The 19,606-nt window shown below is 40.7% G+C and overlaps 1 long non-coding RNA gene across 5 annotated transcripts in view; it reads left to right on the top strand.

Annotated features, from left to right (window-relative positions):
- Positions 1-1,023: 1,023 nt before the first annotated feature.
- The window catches only part of LOC131821191 (uncharacterized), a 192,892-nt gene continuing 174,309 nt past the window's right edge, over positions 1,024-19,606 (top strand). For 4 of the 5 annotated variants that reach the window (XR_009349859.1, XR_009349855.1, XR_009349856.1 and 1 more), the window contains exons 1-2: positions 1,024-1,214; positions 11,624-11,772. This is a non-coding gene — a long non-coding RNA (uncharacterized LOC131821191). The remainder of the gene's footprint in view (positions 1,215-11,623; positions 11,773-19,606) is intronic. The other variant, XR_009349858.1, reaches the window with a different exon arrangement.

Below are 19,606 nucleotides of genomic sequence, written 5' to 3'. Positions count from 1 at the left end.
TACTTTTCCTCCCCTACACACACATCTTTCCTGCACCCCCAGTATTCAGTGCATAACTTTATCAGAGCAATCATAGTACCTTCTCACACTGACGTGCCTATATCTATTTCCTTGTGTGATTTTTCTGTCAAGCAGTAAAGTCCCCAAAACAGGGATGGGTGGATGGATGGATGATTTACTTATTTATTTGTTTGTGTTTGTTCGTTTGTTATTTATTTATTTATTTATTTATTTATTATTTCTGTCTCTCTAGTGTCTGGTACATTATTTAGTAGATAGTTCATGCTAAATTAATATTTGATAAATAAAACATGAAGGAACAATGAATGGAAAGTTAATTAGGGAATAGAATAGACTAAAAAATGCTGCTAGGATTTCCTTTTTCACACTTTTTAACACTTCAAATTTATATTTTAATTAGGGGCTTTTATTTCAGTTACATACTTACAGGAGGTAACTGAGGATTTGTAAGGACTCATAACCTCTGGTCCCCTTTGTGTTACTCTGTCCTGTGTAAGTTAGACTGTGCTTTGTCTAACTGAAGTGCTGCCCAGAGAGATGCTGGTGGGTCCAGTTAGCGTAACTAGGGCTATGTTGTATCACCAAGGAATTCTCTTTTACTTGCCAAACCTCTGCTGTCTTGCAAAGAATGTCTACGCGGACTGCGTCCCAGCCACAATGCCCCTGAGACTCTGCTGCCACCACTCAGCCTGCCTTGCCTCATCTTGCTCCTACTTGCTGCTGTCTACAGCTGCTGCTTTCATAAAGCCAACTGGGTCCTCAAGCTGGGTGAGAAAATTTGCCCAGAAGAGCAAAATAATTGTCAAATCACAGGCTTTGTGGATCAAAATTGCTTCTAACCTCACTGAAAGCCTCCTTTTGTGCCTAGAACAAATTTAAATAGTTGTACTTTTGCTCCCTCTACTACAAGCTCGCCCCATACTCCACCTTCAAAATCAACACCTTCTTGCCAATGAATAGCCTAATTCAGACCTCTCTTTCCTCTTCAACGAATGGGTCAGGAGGTACACTCGGCTCCCTGCCTGCCTGTTCCGAGACTGGCATGTCCTGTCCAGTTCAGCTATGGGCCCTCCATAGGACGAGAACGTGGAGTCTCTGGGGGGAGGGAGGAAGCTCAGCACTAGCATGCAGCCAGTAAGGGCTATGAGGACGGGGCCCTGGACGACTCCTCGGAGCCACCCCTTGGGACACAGGTGAGCCTCATCCACCCAGAGTAGGCACAAGCTACACATCCCCGGTCTGGTGACTCAGTCCTTCGAAGTATCTTGGGTTATCATTTCTGCATTACCTTGGATGTAGTACCTTCCTGTACTTATTTCTGTGCTTTTAACTGGAGGACAGGTAGTTTTAGAAGGTGTTGCTCTCTGACAAGAAAAAAAAAGAGTTAGCAATTCTGTTTCCCTAGTAGTCATATCTACTATTTCCATAAATCTCACTAACACTTTTGCCTGTACTTTAAAAAGTACAATTCTGGGGCACCTGGGTGCCTCACTGGGTTAAGCCTCTGCCTTTGGCTCAGGTCATGATCTCAAGGTCCTGGGATCGAGCCCTGCATCGGGCTCTTTGCTCAGCAGGGAGCCTGTTTCCCTCTCTCTCTGCCTACTTGTGATCTCTCTCTCCCTCTCTGTCAAATAAATAAACAAAATATTAAAGTAAATAAATAAATTAATTAATTAAAAAGTACAGTTCTGGGGCGCCTGGGTGGCTCAGTCGTTAAGCGTCTGCCTTCAGCTCAGGTCATGATTCCAGGGTCCTGGGATCAAGCCCCACAAAGGCTCCCTGCTCAGCAGAAAGTCTGCTTCTCCCACTCTCCCTCCCGCTGCCTATGTTCGCTCTCCCACTGTGCCTCTCTCTGTCAAATAAGTGATAAATAAAATCTTTAAAAAAAATAAAAAATAAAAAGTACTGGGTGCCTGGGTGGCTCAGTGGGTTAAATAAAGCCTCTGCCTTCAGCTCAGGTCATGATCTCAGGGTCTTGGGATCAAGTCCCACGTTGGGCTCTCTGCTCGGCAGGGAGCCTGCTTACTCCTCTCTCTCTGCCTGCCTCTCTGCCTATTTGTGATCTCTCTCTGTCAAATAAATAAATAAAATCTTTTTTAAAAATAAATTTAAAAAAATAAAAAGTACAGTTCTTCCAGTATGTTCTTCCACCTAACTCCCCTTTGACAATCTTTGGTTAGACCACATTGTGTTGATGTTCTCTTAACTCCGGATTATTTAATGCCCTCAAGATGTCCAGAGTTGCATCTGAGCAAGACATCCCTGTTGACATAACTACATATTAATACTTTAAATGATCTTGTTAAACAAATCAAATTACTCTGGTAATCACGAACTCTTTCTTTTTGCATTTTCAAATCTCTTTTTCCAAACTTTTGAATTAATCTCTACTCAGATATTATACATTCCCATGAGTCTTCAAAATTCTCAAATATCACCCATCTCTTCCAAAGCCAGTCAATTACATTGAAGCCACAGGGAAACTTTTTTTTTTTAGGAGTCTCTGTAAATATTCTCTCAAATGTTCCTGAATATATTTAAATCTAGATAATTCAAACTGAAACATGCAGCCCATTAAAGTGCAGTGCTTTTCACATTAAATTTAGGCCATGACCAAATCATAAGCTTGTTAATTAGATTTTCTGTGATTTGATCAAGTTAGAGAGTTCAAATCTTAATGCTCACTAAATTGTCAGATTTTGTTCCCTTTTTAACAATTTGATTGATGTGAGAAATTTAAATCTGATCAGAAAAATTAGTTCTGAGGGCGCCTGGGTGGCTCTGTCAGTTAAGGGTCTGCCTTTGGCTCGGGTCATGATCTCAGGGTCCGGGGATGGAGTCCCTGCTTCAGGCTCCTTGCTCCTGCTTCTCCCTCTCCTCCCCAGCTCATGCTCTCTGTTGCTATCTCTGTCCCCCTCTCTCAAATAAACAAATAAAATCTTAAAAAAAAAAAAAAAAAGTAAAGGGACACCTAGGTGGCTCAGTGGGTTGGGCCTCTGCCTTCGGCTCAGGTCATGATCTCTAGGTCCTGGGATCAGGCCCTGCATCAGGCTCTCTGCTCAGCTGGGAGTCTGCTTCTGCCTGTCTCTCTGCCTGCCTCTTTGCCTACTTGTGATCTCTGTCTGTTAAATACATAAATAAAATCTTAAAAAAAAAAAATAGGGGCACCTGCGTGGCTCAGTGGGTTAAAGCCTCTGCCTTCGGCTCAGGTCATGATCTCAGGGTCCAGGGATCGAGCCCCACATCAAGCTGTCTGCTCAGCAGGGAGCCTGCTTCCCCCTCTTTCTCTGCCTGGCTCTCTGCCTACATGTGATCTCTTTTTCTCTCTCTGTGTCAAATAAATAAATAAAATCTAAAAATAAAAGTAGCCAGGGCACGCCTGGGTGGCTCAGTTGTTAGGTGTCTGCCTTCCGATTGGGTCCTGTGGGATAATTTTAAAATTTAATGGGAAACAGTATGATATTTGACATATATCAGTTGGCAGATGGAGTACTAGCTCAAGACATTTCACAATTTCAACATTAGATTTTACTGTGTTATTTTTGATGACATCATACATTTACTGTGCTTGGATTTTGGTAGTTCTTGTGATTAAAAAGCACATACTGGGGGTGTCTGGGTAGCTCAGTGGGTTAAGCCTCTGCCTTCAGCTCAGGTCATGATCTCAGGGTCCTGGGATCAAGACCCACATTGGGCTCTCTGCTCAGCAAGGAGCCTGCTTCCCCCTCTCTCTCTTCCTGCCTCTCTGCCTACTTGTGGTCTCTGCCTGTCAAATAAATAAATAATCTTAAAAAAAAAAGTAAAGAAAGAAAGAGTTCTGAAAACTCTCCATTTTATGTTTTCCATGCAATAAAAATCATGTGTCTCCTGTTTAAGCAGAAGTAACTAAAGTGGCTTCTGGAGTCATCTGACTCCCAAGTTTACCTAAGCAAAGAGAAGTGCTTTTCAAAGCTCCAGTTCCTGTAACTACGTCTGTGCATTGGCTGGGCTGTGTCACTGGGGAGTAAAGGCATCAGAGAGGGATGGTCCTGAGCTGTTCCACATCAACCCCTGGGTCTGTCTCAGGACTCCATCGGCACCTTGCTGCCTTTCCAAATGGCAAATGAAGATGAATAGGAGGACATTCGCACAGCCATGGCTTCCACTCCGCCTGCTTCTGCCGACAGATTATTTATTAATGCCTTCACCCAGTGGGTTTGCCATTAGGGCTGAGATGTGACAAGCGATCTCCTGCATGCAGATGACCAACTGCAGCTGAGTAACAAGTATCTTATAATATCTATATTCCTTTAAGAACTCACTAGGAAAAGACACCGCCCCCCCCCCACCTCAGCTTTTCATGTTAATAATAAGATGCTTTCTTGGGTAAGGAAACTTACACAATTTGAAAAACTGTGAGTCATTTAGTAATGCTTTATAAACGTTAGCTTCCAAGATTCAGTTGTATCAGAGAGAATACATATTTGAAGTAGAGTACTCTTGAACAGACCCAAAGCGAACAGTATATAATTTAACCCTTGGTCCGTTTCTGTGCTACAAAACACCAGAACTTGAATACTTGCCTAAATCATTAGTTAAAAGAGGCATTTCTCCCTAGTCCATTATTAACAAGAATTTCCAAAAAGGCACAGAGAGCATAACTGCTATCTTCATAATATCCCAGGAAGGAAGGCTAGAAACACTCTGAGAAGAGCAGAGCCTGAGCAAAGAAAACTAGGGCTTGGCACCAAACACAGCCACCAAATGTATGGCAGTGTTATTAGTCCCAGGAAAAAAGAAAAGGGTATGGTCATCTTAGAGGCTCTGAGTTTAGAGCAAATCATACTTTTCCCTCTGCACTCCCACTTCCATGTACATCCAGGTGAGACAGAGCAGTTAAACACCAAGACCAATTCAAAGGAAAGGTGCTATCACCATCTGTACCCTATAGAAATACGGAGAAGGGCTCTAATGACTGGTAGCCTCACGGCCTTGGGAGGAGGCTTAGGAAGCTTCATCTGTCACAACTTCTAGACAATCCACATGTAGGGGGTCCACAGGCCTTGCTTTAAGTAGCACTGCCCCAGAGAATAATAAAACTATCATCATCATAGAATCTGGAAGTTCCCCAGAGGCTATCAAATCATTTCCAACAGTCAGAGCCAGACAAAAAATGGTGTGGACCACCTCTGGGAGATAGTAAACTGCCTATCACTGAAGGCATTCCAGCGGAAACTCAATAACTCCTGAGCAGGAATATTGTGGTGAGATTTCAAACATCGCACGGGAAAGTTAAACTAGGTGATCTTTAGGACAATTTCAAGTCTGAGATTATATTATCTCTAGTGCTGGGAAAAGACAGAAATCCCATTCCCAGAAGTAGAAATAATACTGAGATAAGTTCCAACTTATCAGATCATGGGAGTGATGTTTAAAAAAACAGTTTAAATGCAAACTAAAACAATGCCAAATGTTCTGAGAAACAAAACTATGTACTCAGAGCTGGTGGAGAGAATCTAAAGGGCAGAGGTCGCTTGGTCTGACTCGAGGGGGCAACAGAAGATAAGCTACTATGGTTGAGTACTTCTGACCTACAGCTGACGAGCTTGCTATTAGGGTTTGATATTAGGCCTTTCCTGCTTTCATCATGGGGCAGAGGTTAGAAAACAGGATGGCAATGAGATAGAGAAGGAGAAGGAGTGAGAGCAGGGAAGAATAACATTGTATTCTTCAAGTATTCGAGTTTCTCAGAGGGGTGGGCACCATAAGGAGAAAAATGTCTGAAAAGGCTCCTGGGGAGATGATAACAACAACAACAACAAAAGGTTGGGGGGCGCCTGGGTGGCTCAGTGGGTTAAGGCCTCTGCCTTCAGCTCAGGTCATGATCCCAGGGTCCTGGGATCGAGTCCCACATCGGGCTCTCTGCTCAGCAGGGAGCCTGCTTCCTCCTCTCTCTCTGCCTGCCTCTCTGCCTACTTGTGATCTCTGTCTGTCAAATAAATAAATTTTAAAAACCTTTAAAAAAAAAAAAAGGGTTAGGAAACACTGCGTTATATCCAGGAGTGAGACTGTAGTCTATCTGTATATTCAACCTTATACGTACTGCCAAAGAGTTTTCCAGAACAGTTCTATTTTTGGAAGTATCAGAGACTGTTCTAATGTATCCCAGGGTTCAGGACAACCCACTCTGCTATACAGTTCACGGTATGCAGAACAAACAATATCATCTTACTGAATATTTGGATTGATAAGGTCCTGTCTCTCATCTTCCTTGGTCACCACCACAGTCTGTAATCAGCAGCTTCTCCTTCAGGTTCGCAAAGAAACTAATTCTGTCAAGAAGGATATAAAGAGCTCTAGGTGATTTCATCAATAAATAAATATCGAGTCATCCTAACTACAAATTCTTTTTTTTTAAGATTTTATTTACTTATTTGACAGAGAGAGAGAACAAGAGAGGGAACACAAGCAGGGGGAGTGGGAGAGGGAGAAGCAGACTCTCCCAATGCGGGGCTTGATGCGGGGCTCCATGCTGGTCTCCAACCCAGAACCCTTGGGATGGTGATCTGAGCTGAAGGCAGACGACTAAAGACTGAGCCGCCCAGGCGCCCCATAACTACAAATACTAACTCTGACTCTGTGCCCCAGTTATTAACAGCTATTCTAAGACTCCCTGTTGGGTTTGTTTGTTTGTTTTTGTCCACACTTTGAGACCTCTTTTGCTGACCCCATGCCTTCTATGTCAACAGCTTGCCTTGACTACACCTGTCACTGCCTATTCTGAAAATCACACTCCTAGAAGCTTAGCTAAGGAAAGAAAAAGAGAAGAGCATTCTCTGAAAGTGATGCTTTTTCCTACATTTTTTTTTAAAGTGCTATATTGACATGGTTGTTTTTAATACTTGTGGTGCAGAGAAAATAGTCAATAAATGCGGTCTTTAAAAAAGCAAAAAAAAAAAAAAAAAAAAAACCACAAACAAACAAACAAACAAACCCCAAGCTGTACACTCTCCTACCAGTCAATACCATAGCCTCTCTCATACAACCCACCCTTTGGCTTCCTTCCCCTCAGGTTAGAAATAAGGCAGTCCTCTGTATCTCCCCCCTCCCCACTGGGCTTATTTTTATCATCTGAAGCTGGGTCTTCCCTCCAGCACCTGCCCCATTCCAGACATCTCAGGTTCTAGCCTCCACTAAGTATAGTTAAACCTATTTGTGTCCCAAGTTGTCTTAGTTAAAAGATCAAAGGCTCCCTGCACTTCCCGAGTCTCAGACCAGTCCTATGTGAAAAATACTGTCCCCTTACTGAATCATAATTTATATTCTTAATCTGCAGGCTGTGAATATTTCTTCTGGACCTTCCTATACTCCTTACATTCTGGACCTGCCTACCTTTAGGGAATCAAATGGTACCCTCTGATATCACAATTGTAAAATCCTTATTTAAAAAAAGAAGCTGGGGACACCTGGGTGGCTCAGTGGGTTGAGGCCTCTGCCTTCAGCTCAGGTCACGGTCTCAGCATCCTGGGATTGAGCCCCTCATCTGGCTCTCTACTCAGCAGGGAGCCTGCTTCCTCCTCTCTCTCCCTGCCTGCCTCTCCACCTACTTGTGATCTCTCTCTCTGTCAAATAAATAAATAAAATCTTTAACAAAAAATAAATAAATAAAACAAAAAATAAAAATTAAAAATTAAAAAAGAAGCCATTTGGGCTCCTGGGTGGCTCAGTTGGTTAAAAAAAGAAGCCATCTTTGCTTTCCCATTGTACTTAGATGGCTACTAAACTCTGACAGACATTGAACTGAAACCACATTTGGGGGGCAGTAACTGGAAAAACCAAATGTTCTTCACCACTGGCTGCCTCACTAAATCCAGGCCCAGAAGTGATAGTGGGGGCTGGGGGCAGCAGAAGGGGCATCCGCAGCTCAGCCAGCCATCCAGAGAGCACTGCCATTGCTATCAGCTTAGCAGGACTCTAGTCACTGCACAGTCATTTAGAATGTCCCAGGGACTCAACAACATAGGAAGAAATGTAAACTTTGTTAGCTTCCATTATGTCCAAGGGCACAGATTAATCCTCTTAAACATATCTAGACTTCCAGAGGCTCTGGACCCAGTAGAAGGACAGTGATTCCCTGGAAAGAAAATATTGGCTCAGAGTGGGAAGAATGGAAAAAACAGGTTCACTTCTTTAAAAAGTTGCAATTATGTATTTTTCAACCGAGTAAAAATGAATCGTGATCTCCCTCTACTGACCAAAAGAGGAGTAGCCACCAGACCATCTTCTTGGGTTTCTTTTTTTTTCAACAGGGTGTTTTTAAATATAATATGTTCGTATTTATCCTTAGCAAGTAAACACACACACACACACACACACACACACACACAAGCATATGTATATATCTCTGTTTCTTTATGACCGGACCGTAAGACTGTGCTTGGAGCAAGGATCAGAACACAAAGTATGGATGCCATAATTTGGATACCAGTTACACAGGGACTAATTGCTTTACAGGTAAGCATAGCAGCCTCATAAAATATTAAAATCTTGGGGACTGGAAAACTTCATGTTTGGTAAGCTGGTGTCTGAAAGAAGAGGAAATCTGATTTTCCTAAGGTCGGACTAAATGAATTTACATTGATGAGCAAGCTTCTATGAAATGCCAGGAATCAGATTATATTACAGATTTCTTCCTCATTTCTCCTATATCCACTAAGTCCTCTCTATTGAACAGTGTTTTTTTTCTCTCTATTGTTCTAAAAGTTATGATATTTTTAGTGTTCTGTGGTGTTTGCTCTTAAGAATCATACTCGTGGGCCAGCATGACCTTGATCCCAAAGCCAGACAAAGACCCCAACAAAAAAAGGGAATTACAGACCAATATCCCTGATAAACATGGAGGCAAAAATTCTCACCAAGATACTAGCTAATAGGGGCGTCTATGTGGCTCAGTGGGTTAAAGCCTCTGCCTTCTGCTGGGGTCATGAGCTCAAGGTCCTGGGATCGAGCCCCGCATCCGGCTCCCTGCCTGCTCCCTGCCTGCTTCCCTTCTTCTCTCTCTGCCTGCCACTCTGCCCACTTGTGATCTCTGTCTGTCAAATAAATAAATAATCTTTATTTTAAAAAAAGATACTAGTTAATAGGATCCACCAGTATAATAAAAGGATTATTCACCATGACCAAGTGAGATTTATTCCTGGGCTGCAAGGCTGGTTCAACATCCACAAAACAATCAATATGACTCATCACATTAATGAAAGAAAGAACAAGAACCATAACATCCCCTAGATGTGGAAAAAGTATTTGATAAAATGCTACATCCATTCTTGATAAAAACTCTCTGCAGTGTAGAGATAGAAGGACTATATCTCAGTATAATAAAAGTCATATACAAAAAACCCACAATGAATATAATCCTCAATGGGGAAAGACTGAGAGCTTTTTCCTTAAGATCAGGAATACCACAGGGGTGTCCACTCTCACCACTATTCTTCAGCACAATCAGACCACAAAAAGAAATAAGTCATCCAAATTGGCAAAGAAGACGTCAAACTCTCACTTTTTGAAGATGGTATGACACTTTATATCGAAAACCCAGAAGACTTCATGCAAAAATTGCTAGAACTGATACAGGAATTCAGCAAAGTTGAAGGATATAAAATCAATGCACAGAAGTCAGTTGCATTTCTTTGCACTATCAATGAGGCAGAAGAAAGAGAAATCAAGGAATTGGTCCCATTTACAATTGCACCAAAAATCATAGGATACCTAGGAATAAACCTAACCAAAGCACAAAAGGATCTGTGCTCTGAAAACTATAGAACACTTATGAAAGAAATAGGGGAAGACATAAAGAAATGGAAAAACATTCCATGCCCATGGATTGGAAGAACAAATATTGTTAAAATGCCTTACCTACCCAAAGCAATCTACACATTCGATGTAATCCCTATCAAAATACCACGAACATTTTTCACAGAGCTGGAACAAACAATCCTAAAATTTATATGGAACCAGAAAAGACCCCGAATAGCCAGAGGAATGTTGAAAAAGAAAACTAAAGCTGGAAGCATCACAATTCTAAATTTCAAGCTGTATTACAAACCTGTAAACAAGAAAGAATGGTACTGGCACAAAAACAGTCACATAGATCCATGGAAGAAAATAGAGAACCAAGAAATGGACCCTCAACTCCATGATCAAGTAATCTTCTACAAAGCAGAAAAGAATACCCAATGGAAAAAAGACAGTCTCTTTAACAAATGGTGTTGGGAAAATTGGACAGCCACATGAGGAAGAATGAAATGGGATGATTTCCTTATAGCATACACAAAAATAAACTCAAAATGGACAAGAGACCTAAATATGAGACAGGAATCTATCAAAATTCTGGAAGGGAACACAGGCAGCAACCTCTCTGACCTCAGCCACAGCAACTTCTTGCTAGACACTTCTCCAGAGACAAGGGAAACAAAAGCAAAAATGAACTGCTGGGAATTCATCGAGATAAAAAGCTTTTGCACAGCAAAAGAAACCATCAACAAAACCAAAAGGCAACCTACAGAATGGGAGAAGATATCTGCAAATGTCTTATCAGATACAGGGCTAGTATCCAAGATCTATAAAGAATTTATCAAACTCAATACCCCCCCCAAAAAAAACCCCACAAAAATCGAGGTCAAGAAATGGGCAGAAGACATGAACAGACATTTGTCCAAAGAAGACATCCAGATGGCCAACAGACACATGAAAAGATGCTCAACATCACTCAGCATCAGGAAAACACAAATCAAAACTACAATGAGATACCACCTCACACCTGTCAGAATGGCTAAAATTAACAACACAGGGAACAACAAACATTGGCGAGGATGCAGAGAAAGGGGAACATTCTTACACTGTTGGTGGGAATGTAAATTGGTACAGCTACTCTGGTAAAGAGTATGGAGGTTCCTCAAAAAGTTAAAAAAAAACAAAAAAAAAAAAAAAACCCTACACCCTATCAATTATACTAAATAGTGCTATTTAGTATTTATCCAAAAGATCCAAACATAGTGATTCAAAGGGGCAGTTCACCCCAATGTTTATAGCAGCAATGTGCACAATAGCCAAACTATGGAAAGAGCCCAGATGTCCATTGACAGATGAATAAATAAAGAAGATGTGGTATGTACGTGTGTGTTTGTATACAATGGAATATTATTCAGTCATCAAAAAGAATGAAATCTTTCCATTTGCACTGAGGTGCATGGAGCTGGAGGGTATTATGTGAAGCAAAATAAGCCAGAGAAATGATTTCACTCATATGTGGAACATAAGAAACATAGGGGAAAGGAAGGAAAAATAAAATAAGATAAAAATTGAGAGGGAGGCAAACCATAAGAGATTCTTCACTATAGGAAACAAACTGAGGGTTGTTGTAGGGAGATGGGTTGGGGGTATGGGGTGATTGGGTGATGGGCATGAAGGAGGGGATCTGATGGAATGAGCACTGGGTGTTATATGCAACTGATGAGTCACCAAATTCTACCTCTGAAACTAACTAAATAAATAAATATCATACTCATGTATATTTACTTTTCTTAATTTCTTTTTTTAAATGATTTACTCATTTATTTGACAGAAAGAGAGAGCAAGAGAGCACAAGCAGGGGAGTAGCAGAGGCAGAGGGAGAAGCAGACTCCCCACTAAGCCCAACACAGGGTTCTATCCCAGGACCCTGGGATCATGAGCTGAGATGAAAGCAGATGCTTAACCACCTGAGACACCCAGGTATGCTACTTTTCTTAATTTCTTAAAGATATTAATATCTGTAGCTTCTTCCTAATAAAACTAGAAGTTTAGCACACTCTTAAATTAATTTGGTCACCTGTCATCCCCATTATATTAATATGGCCTATAATTTTAATTATGGATTTTGATGAATATATGTTCATTTTTTCTTCTCTTTAGTCCTGAAATTATTTTTATTTTATTTTTAAGACATCAAATACTTTGCAAAGAAATTTGGTCATCCAAAGTTGCCATATTTCCAGAACTATCTTTTAGATTTTTTTGGATTTTCATTTGAGTACTTCCATTCCAGTTTCAATTTGGGTTCTAGTTACTCAAAGACCATTTTTATTATTCCCTTACATTTGAATAACAATTTAGCTAGATAAAAAGTATAGGCTCAAAGTTCTTTTCCTCAATATTCAAAAAAAAAATAATAGCTCCATTGCTTTCTTGAGTCCAGAATACCATTGAAAAGTTAGGTATCAATCTAATCTTGATTCTTGATTGTTGATGTATTTTTCTTTCTGGCTCATTTGTAGGTTGGTTGATATTTTTTTCTTTCTTTCTATCTTTTTTTTTTTTTTTTTAAGATTTATCTATTTGACAGGCAGAGTTCATAAGTAGGCAGAGAGGTAGCCAGGGGGCGGGTGGGAAGCAGGCTCCCCGCGGAGCAGAGAGCTGGATGTGGGGATCAATCCCAGGACCCTGGAATCATGACCTGAGCCGAAGGCAGAGGCTTTAACCCACTGAGCCATCCAGGTGCCCTTAGGTTGGTTGACTTTTTAAAAAAATCAGTACGCTTTACTTTTTAGAGCAGTTTTGTCTAAAAATTGAGCAGAATGTAGAGTTCTCATATACCCCAACACTTCCCCTCACCCACCCACCAATATACATGCGCACACACACACACGCACATGCAGTTTCCCCTACTATGAATACATGTGTTATAAATGATGAGCAATATTGATACATGATAAATGTATCAATCAACATGTATGTTGATTCATGATTATTAACTAAAGTTCATAGTTTACATTAGGGTTCAATCTTGTCTTAAACATTCTATGGGTTTAGGATATTATCCACCATTATAGTAACATACAAAATAGTTTCACTGCCCTAAAAATCTCCCATGCTCCACCAGTTCATCCCTCTTTCCCTCTTCCCATTGCCATCATCATCACTGTCACCATGATTATCAATATCATCATCCATACCAGCATGCCATCGTCTTCATCACCATCACCATAAACATCATCTTCATCATCATTGCCATCACCTACATCATCTTCATCATCATTGCCATTACCTACATCATTGCCATCACCTACATCACCTACATAATTATGAACATTATAGGCATAATCAAAAGAATCTTCATAATAATCAAAACCATCATCTTTATCACCAGCAGCAGCAGTAGCAGGTCACCATCATTATTCACACAATCATCCTCACCATCATTGTCATGATCATCAACATCATTGTCATCAACCATGGTCATCCTCATCATCATCACCCTTCACCATCATCTTCATTATCATTGTCACCTTCTGTTATGGATTCACTTATGCCCTCCAAATTCATATGTTGAAGGCCTAACCTCTAATGTGACTGTATTTGGAGATAGGGCCTTGAGAAGGTAAAGTTAAATGAGGTCATAAAGGTAGGGCTCTATTCCTATTGGAGTTGTGTCCTTCCAAGAGAGCTCACATTCTCTGCTCATACACCAAGAAAAGGTCATGTGAGGACACAATGAAAAGGTGTCCATCTGCAAGCTAAGGAGAGAGATCTCATCAGAAACCAACCCTACCGGCACTTTCATTTTAGACCACCAGTGTCCAGAACTGTTAGTAAATAAATTTCTGCTGTTTAAGCTACCCAGTCTGTGGTATTTTGTTATGGCAGCACAAGCTGACTAATATACCATCACAACCATCTTTATCACCTAAAGCACCACAATTGTCACTTTCATCATCAGCACCATCACTATTTTTACCATCACCATAATCATAATCACCACCATCATCAATCACCCTTAGCATCATCTTCATTATCACCATCACCGTCATCACTGAATTATGACCATATGTATCATCTATGTTAATACCATTTTCATCATCATCTTCTGTGTTCTTACCACTTTCAACATCATCATTGTCAATCACCATCATCATATTTTTCATCATCACCATCCTCATCCTCACCATTATCAGCATAGTCATCACCATAAAATCAGCATTATCTTCATTTCCATAATGATCACCATCATCATCACCATTATCACCAATGTCATCGAAATCACCATCATTATCATCATCATCATTATCAACATCACCATCTTCATACTGATCATAAGATTCAACATCATCAGAATCTTATCATCAGCAAAATCATCAATATTATAATCTTTACCATAATCACCAACATTATTTTCCCCATATTTCTCACCACCAATGGCTACCATGGCCACCAATGTGTACATTCCCATTATTTCATCATCTTTATCATCCTCATTATCTTCACCATCCTTACCATCATCACCAAAAAATCACTATCATCAATAGCATCATCTCTATCACTATGATTATCACCATGTCCACCACCATCATCTTCAACATCATTGCTATTATCATTTCCTCATCACCATCATCATAAACTTAATCATCAATATGATCATCACCATCATCCTCACCATTAACATTACCATCATAACTGCTGTCATCATCTTCATCATCACCATTCTCATCACATTTATCAGCACTATTACCATCATCTACAATATCTTCATCTTTACCATCATAATGAACATCACCATTACCATTATAATCACTTTCACCATTTCCATATTCCTCACATAAGCATCAAAATTATCTTTCTGTTCAGCATTACCAACATTTTCATCATCTTTGCACTCATCCCCATCATCATAAGAGAATCTGAATCATTACCTTTATCTCACCATCATCATCAGCTTCTTTTTTATCTTCATCATCCCCATCATCATATTATCACTTGCACTATCCCCATAACCATGACCATCACAATCATTGCTGTTATCATTGCAGTTGTCACAAATATCATCACAATAATCACTATCATCAACCTTACACTCATCAGTATAATCATCACTTTTATTATTACCACTACCATTTTCAGTCCTCATTACCATTAACTATACCATTATCATTACCACCAACACCATTATCAACATCATCATCGCCTTTCCTTTGGACACGTAGTAACTGATTCGATACTGCCTTCAGAGGACCTGCACAGACAGTCTATTTGGAGAACAGAATATGAGAGCCTCTAAGTTGCACTGCTGGACCCTGACCAAGTGGTGGACGGAAGAATCAGGAGAAAGTAAGAAAACATGTTCATCCATCGGAAGACCTGTCAATATGGGAACATGGACAAAATGGAACAAGTCAGAAAGGGTAAAAGTGAAAAGACTGATGCAACAGTCTTTGATCTATCACCAAACGGAATGTGACAAATTCCTGAGAAAATGGCCAGATAAGTAGCACCAGTAGCACCAGTTTCCAACTCAGATTCCATAAATTTGTCCACTTTAAGCCATTTATCAAGTGTTCCCTAGCTTTCTGGGCTTTCCTGTTTATGTAACTCCTGCATTCTCTAGACTCTCTTTCTATCATCCCCTTCTAATATCCTGACTTCTGGCAATATTGACATACACTTTCCCTTCTTCTTTTGTCCCTTTCATAGGTTGTCCAGAATAAGGGTTATTCCCTTTAGCAAACAGTTCTAACTGAGCAAATAGCACAGTAGTTTTTTTCAATTTCTTCATTTTTTCTTTGTCTTCTCTGGAGTTTAGCAAAACATAGAAGCAAGCTACTGCTAAGATTTGAGTAATAGTCTGCCTTTGCCTTACCACAGCTTTTTCCCTAATAAGAAGACACAGGTGGTTAGGATCAGAGGGCGAATTTGATCTGTCCTTAGATCCAGGCCTACAAACATAGAGAAAACAGCTGCAAATCACTGATGAAATCAATGGGGGATTCACTTCCCCCCCACTTCTTGCCACCACTGCAACTGCCACCAGCTTACCCTTAACGGAAAGGCTTCACCTGTGATCATTATCAACCCTTCTAGATGGGTTTCTAAAGTCCTTCGTTCTTTCAGATGTGTTGGGATGACAAAAAAAAAAAAATCTTCCCTTGTCACTGTAACACTGGATATGATCTTCCAGACTCCAAAGTGTTTGCTAGAACACACAAACAGCTTTATGATAGCAGATCCTTCTGCTAGCAGGATTCCATGCAGCTGCCAACTGCAGAATTCTAGGAAGTAGCCAGTGCATGGCACCATGCACGTGGTTATAAACTGAAAACACTCTGCTTCTGGGTCCCAGGGGACAGATGACATGAGTAATATCAGCTGGCAAGAAAGGAATGTGCATTACCTGGGTGTCTGGGGTAGCTCCTCACTGACATCCCCTTTTGTTGCTGATCCAACTAGGAAGGCCTGGGAGGTTTTTTAAAATTAAATTTAATTTAATTTTTGATTTATTCATTTATTTGAGAGAGCGTGTGTGTGAGCAGTGGGGAGGGGCAAAGGTGGAGGGAGAGGGACAAGCAGACGCCAGGCTTAATTAACAGGGTTAATCCCACGACCCTGGGATCACGACCTGAGCCTATATCAAGAGTGAGACACTTAACTGACTGAGCCACCCAGGCACCCCAAGCCTGGGTGTTTTTTTTCCACATACACAAGAAAAATGTAAACTATATAGCACTTTGGTCTGCTTTCCCATATTAACGTTCATCAGCTTAACACCTTCTTTGCTTGCCTTTTTCCAAGTAACCGGTGAAACTGCTGTTCACGTCTACCCAGGTTCTCAATTTTTCTCAGATCATGTCCCTTTATCATATCTACTTTTCATTATTTTTTTTAAGATTTTATTTATTTATTTGACAGAGAGTGAGACAGCAAGAGAGGGAACACAAGCAGAGGGAGAGGGAGAAGCAGGCTTCCTGAAGAGCAGGGAACCTGGTATGGAACTTGATCCCAGGACTCTGGGATCATGACCTGAGCTGAAGGCAGACACTCAATGACTGAGCCACCCAGGTGCCCTCATATCTGCTTTTCCAACTTCGTGGATGAGAAGGGACTCTCAGAGGGGTAATCTGGGATAAGACCTCATGTGGACATAGGGCCAGGTCATGAGGCACAGAAACATTCATCTTCAAATAGCGGCTGCTGTATAGAGAACACAGTGCAGACAAAGTCAGCAGATTTCATCACTGATGAAGCCAACAGCCAGTGCACACACACCATGGATACCTTGAAGATATCTTGCCATCGTTTTTTCTTTTTTGGTATTCCAGATGCCTGTCACCTGAGTCCCTCCCACAAAACCCTCCAGTTTATACACCTGCATCTCCCCAGCCCAACCCCAGCATTAGCCTCCCGTGCTCTCTGCATACTCAGGGGAAAGTATGCAGGAAAAAGAGAGCACGCCAAAAGCCAGGGCTTCCACAGCTTCCAGTGAGCTCATAGTTGGCCATGGCCACTGCTGTCTGCCCTGACCCCCACCGCTCCATGGGTATCTGTGACTGGATCCTGCCACTACACAGGCATTTGCAGCTGGTCCCTGCAGCTGGATGTGCACCTGGCATGGGATCCAGCCACCACTGCTGTCTGCCTGGGTCCCTGGCCACCAGAACCGTAGGTGCCGCTGAAGACGGCAACCCTTGTAGCCTCTGCAAACCCCATGGTGCCATTCACCAGACACCTTGTAGCCTCTGCAGACCCCAAAGGACCATTCAGTTGTGGATGCTGTCCTCCACAGCATCCTGGGCCAAAGCGGCATCATACCCAATTAGACATGGTGATGTCACAAGCCCCTGCCCTAGGTGCTCCACACCAGCAGACCAGGGGTCACAGCAGAGGCCAGCATACCCCACCCAAAGACAAAAGGGCTCACTTATGGAAGTCAGCCCATAAAGTTCAGAAGAGGTAACTGCTTACTCAAATGCACAGACACCTATACAAAGCCCCAGGGATGACACAGGGTCAGGGAAACGTATCTCCACCAAAGGAACACAATAAACCTCCAGTAACTAATCCCCCCCACAACAAATGGAGATCCAGCAATTTCCCTGCAATGAGTTCAAAATAATTGTTCTAAAGATGCTCAAAGATGTATAAAATAACACAAATGAACAATTTGATATCAGGAAAACTACAGGAATAAAATGAGAAGTTCAATAAAGAGAAAACATAAAAAGGAAATTGAACTGAACTGAACTGAAGAATACAGTGACTGGACTGAAGAATTCAAAAGAGAGCTTCAACAACAGACTTGTAAAAGCAGAAGAATCATTGAGTTAGAAGACAAATCAATTGAACTTATCGAATTAGAGGAGCAAAAATAAGAAAGAATGAAAATGCAAGAAGAAAGACTATAGGACCATAAACAAAAATATTATACACATCACTGGAGTTCCCAGAAGGAGAAGAGTGAGAGAGAGGGGTAGAAAGCTTATTTAAAGAAATAATGGTTGGGCCACCTGGGTGGTTCAGTTGGTTAAGCATCTGCCTTCGGCCCAGGTCATGATTTCAGAGTCCTGGGATCAAGCCCAGTGTCAGGGTCACTGCTCAGTGCAAAGTATGCTTCTCTCCTTCTATTTTCCCTCTCCCTCTGCCCCTCCCCCACTCGTCCTCCCTCCCTCTCTCTCTCTCTCTCTCTCTCTCTCTCTTTCTCGAATAAATACATACAATCTTTTTAAAAAAGAATGGCTGATATACCCAACATAAGAGCACCTAAATATATAAAACAAATATTAACAGACCTAAAGGGAAAAGTAGAGAGCAATATAATAATAGTAGGAGACTTTAATACCCTAGTTTCAATAAACAGTTCATCCAGACAGAAAATCAACAAGGAAGCAATGGCTTTGAAAGACATATTAGATGAGATGGACTTAACAGGCATATATAGACAATCCATCCAAAAGCAACAGGATACACAATATGCATTCTTCTCAAACAGACATGGAACATTCTCCAGGATAGATTATATGTTAGGCCACAAAACAAGTCATAATAAAGATAAGAAGATTGAAATTATATCAAGCATGTTTTCTGACCACAACGGTGTGGAACTAGAAATCAATTACAAGAAGAAAACTGGAAAATTCACAAGTATGTGGAGATTAAACCATGTGCTCTTAAACAACCAGTGCATCAAAGAAGAAATCAAGAGAAATCAAAAATATCTTGAGACAAATGAAAACGGAAATACAACCTACCAAAACTTACTGGATGCAACAAAAGTAGTTCTAGGAAAAAAGTTCATAGGGGCAAATGCCTACATCAAAAAAATAAGATAGATCTCAAATAAACAACCTAATTTTACACCTCAAGACCTGGGAAAAGAAGAGTGAATGGAGTCCAAAGTTAGGAGATGGAAGGAAATAACAAAGATCAGAGTGGAAATAAATGAAATAGAGACTAGAAACACAAGAGAAAAGTTCAATGAAACAAAGAGCCAGTTTCTTTAAAGATAAACAAAATTGACAAACCTTTAGCTAGACTCACCAAGAAAAAAAGAGACGACTCAAATAAATAAAATCAGAAATGAAAGAGATATTACAACTGATACCACAGATGTACAAAAGACCCTAAAAGACTACAATGGATAATAGTTATACCATAATTATACCAATAACTATACCAAAAAATTGGATAACCTAGAAGAAATGGATGAATTCATAGAAACATACAATCTACCAAGAGTAAATCACGTAGAAATAAAAAATCTGAACATACTGATGACTAATAAGGAGATTGAAATGGTGAAAGA

The sequence above is a fragment of the Mustela lutreola genome, chromosome X, assembly GCF_030435805.1.
Source record: "Mustela lutreola isolate mMusLut2 chromosome X, mMusLut2.pri, whole genome shotgun sequence".
In the NCBI taxonomy this organism is placed as follows: Eukaryota; Metazoa; Chordata; class Mammalia; order Carnivora; family Mustelidae; genus Mustela; species Mustela lutreola.
Note: the sequence above shows the minus strand (reverse complement) of the source record. Positions and strands in the feature narration are given on the sequence as shown.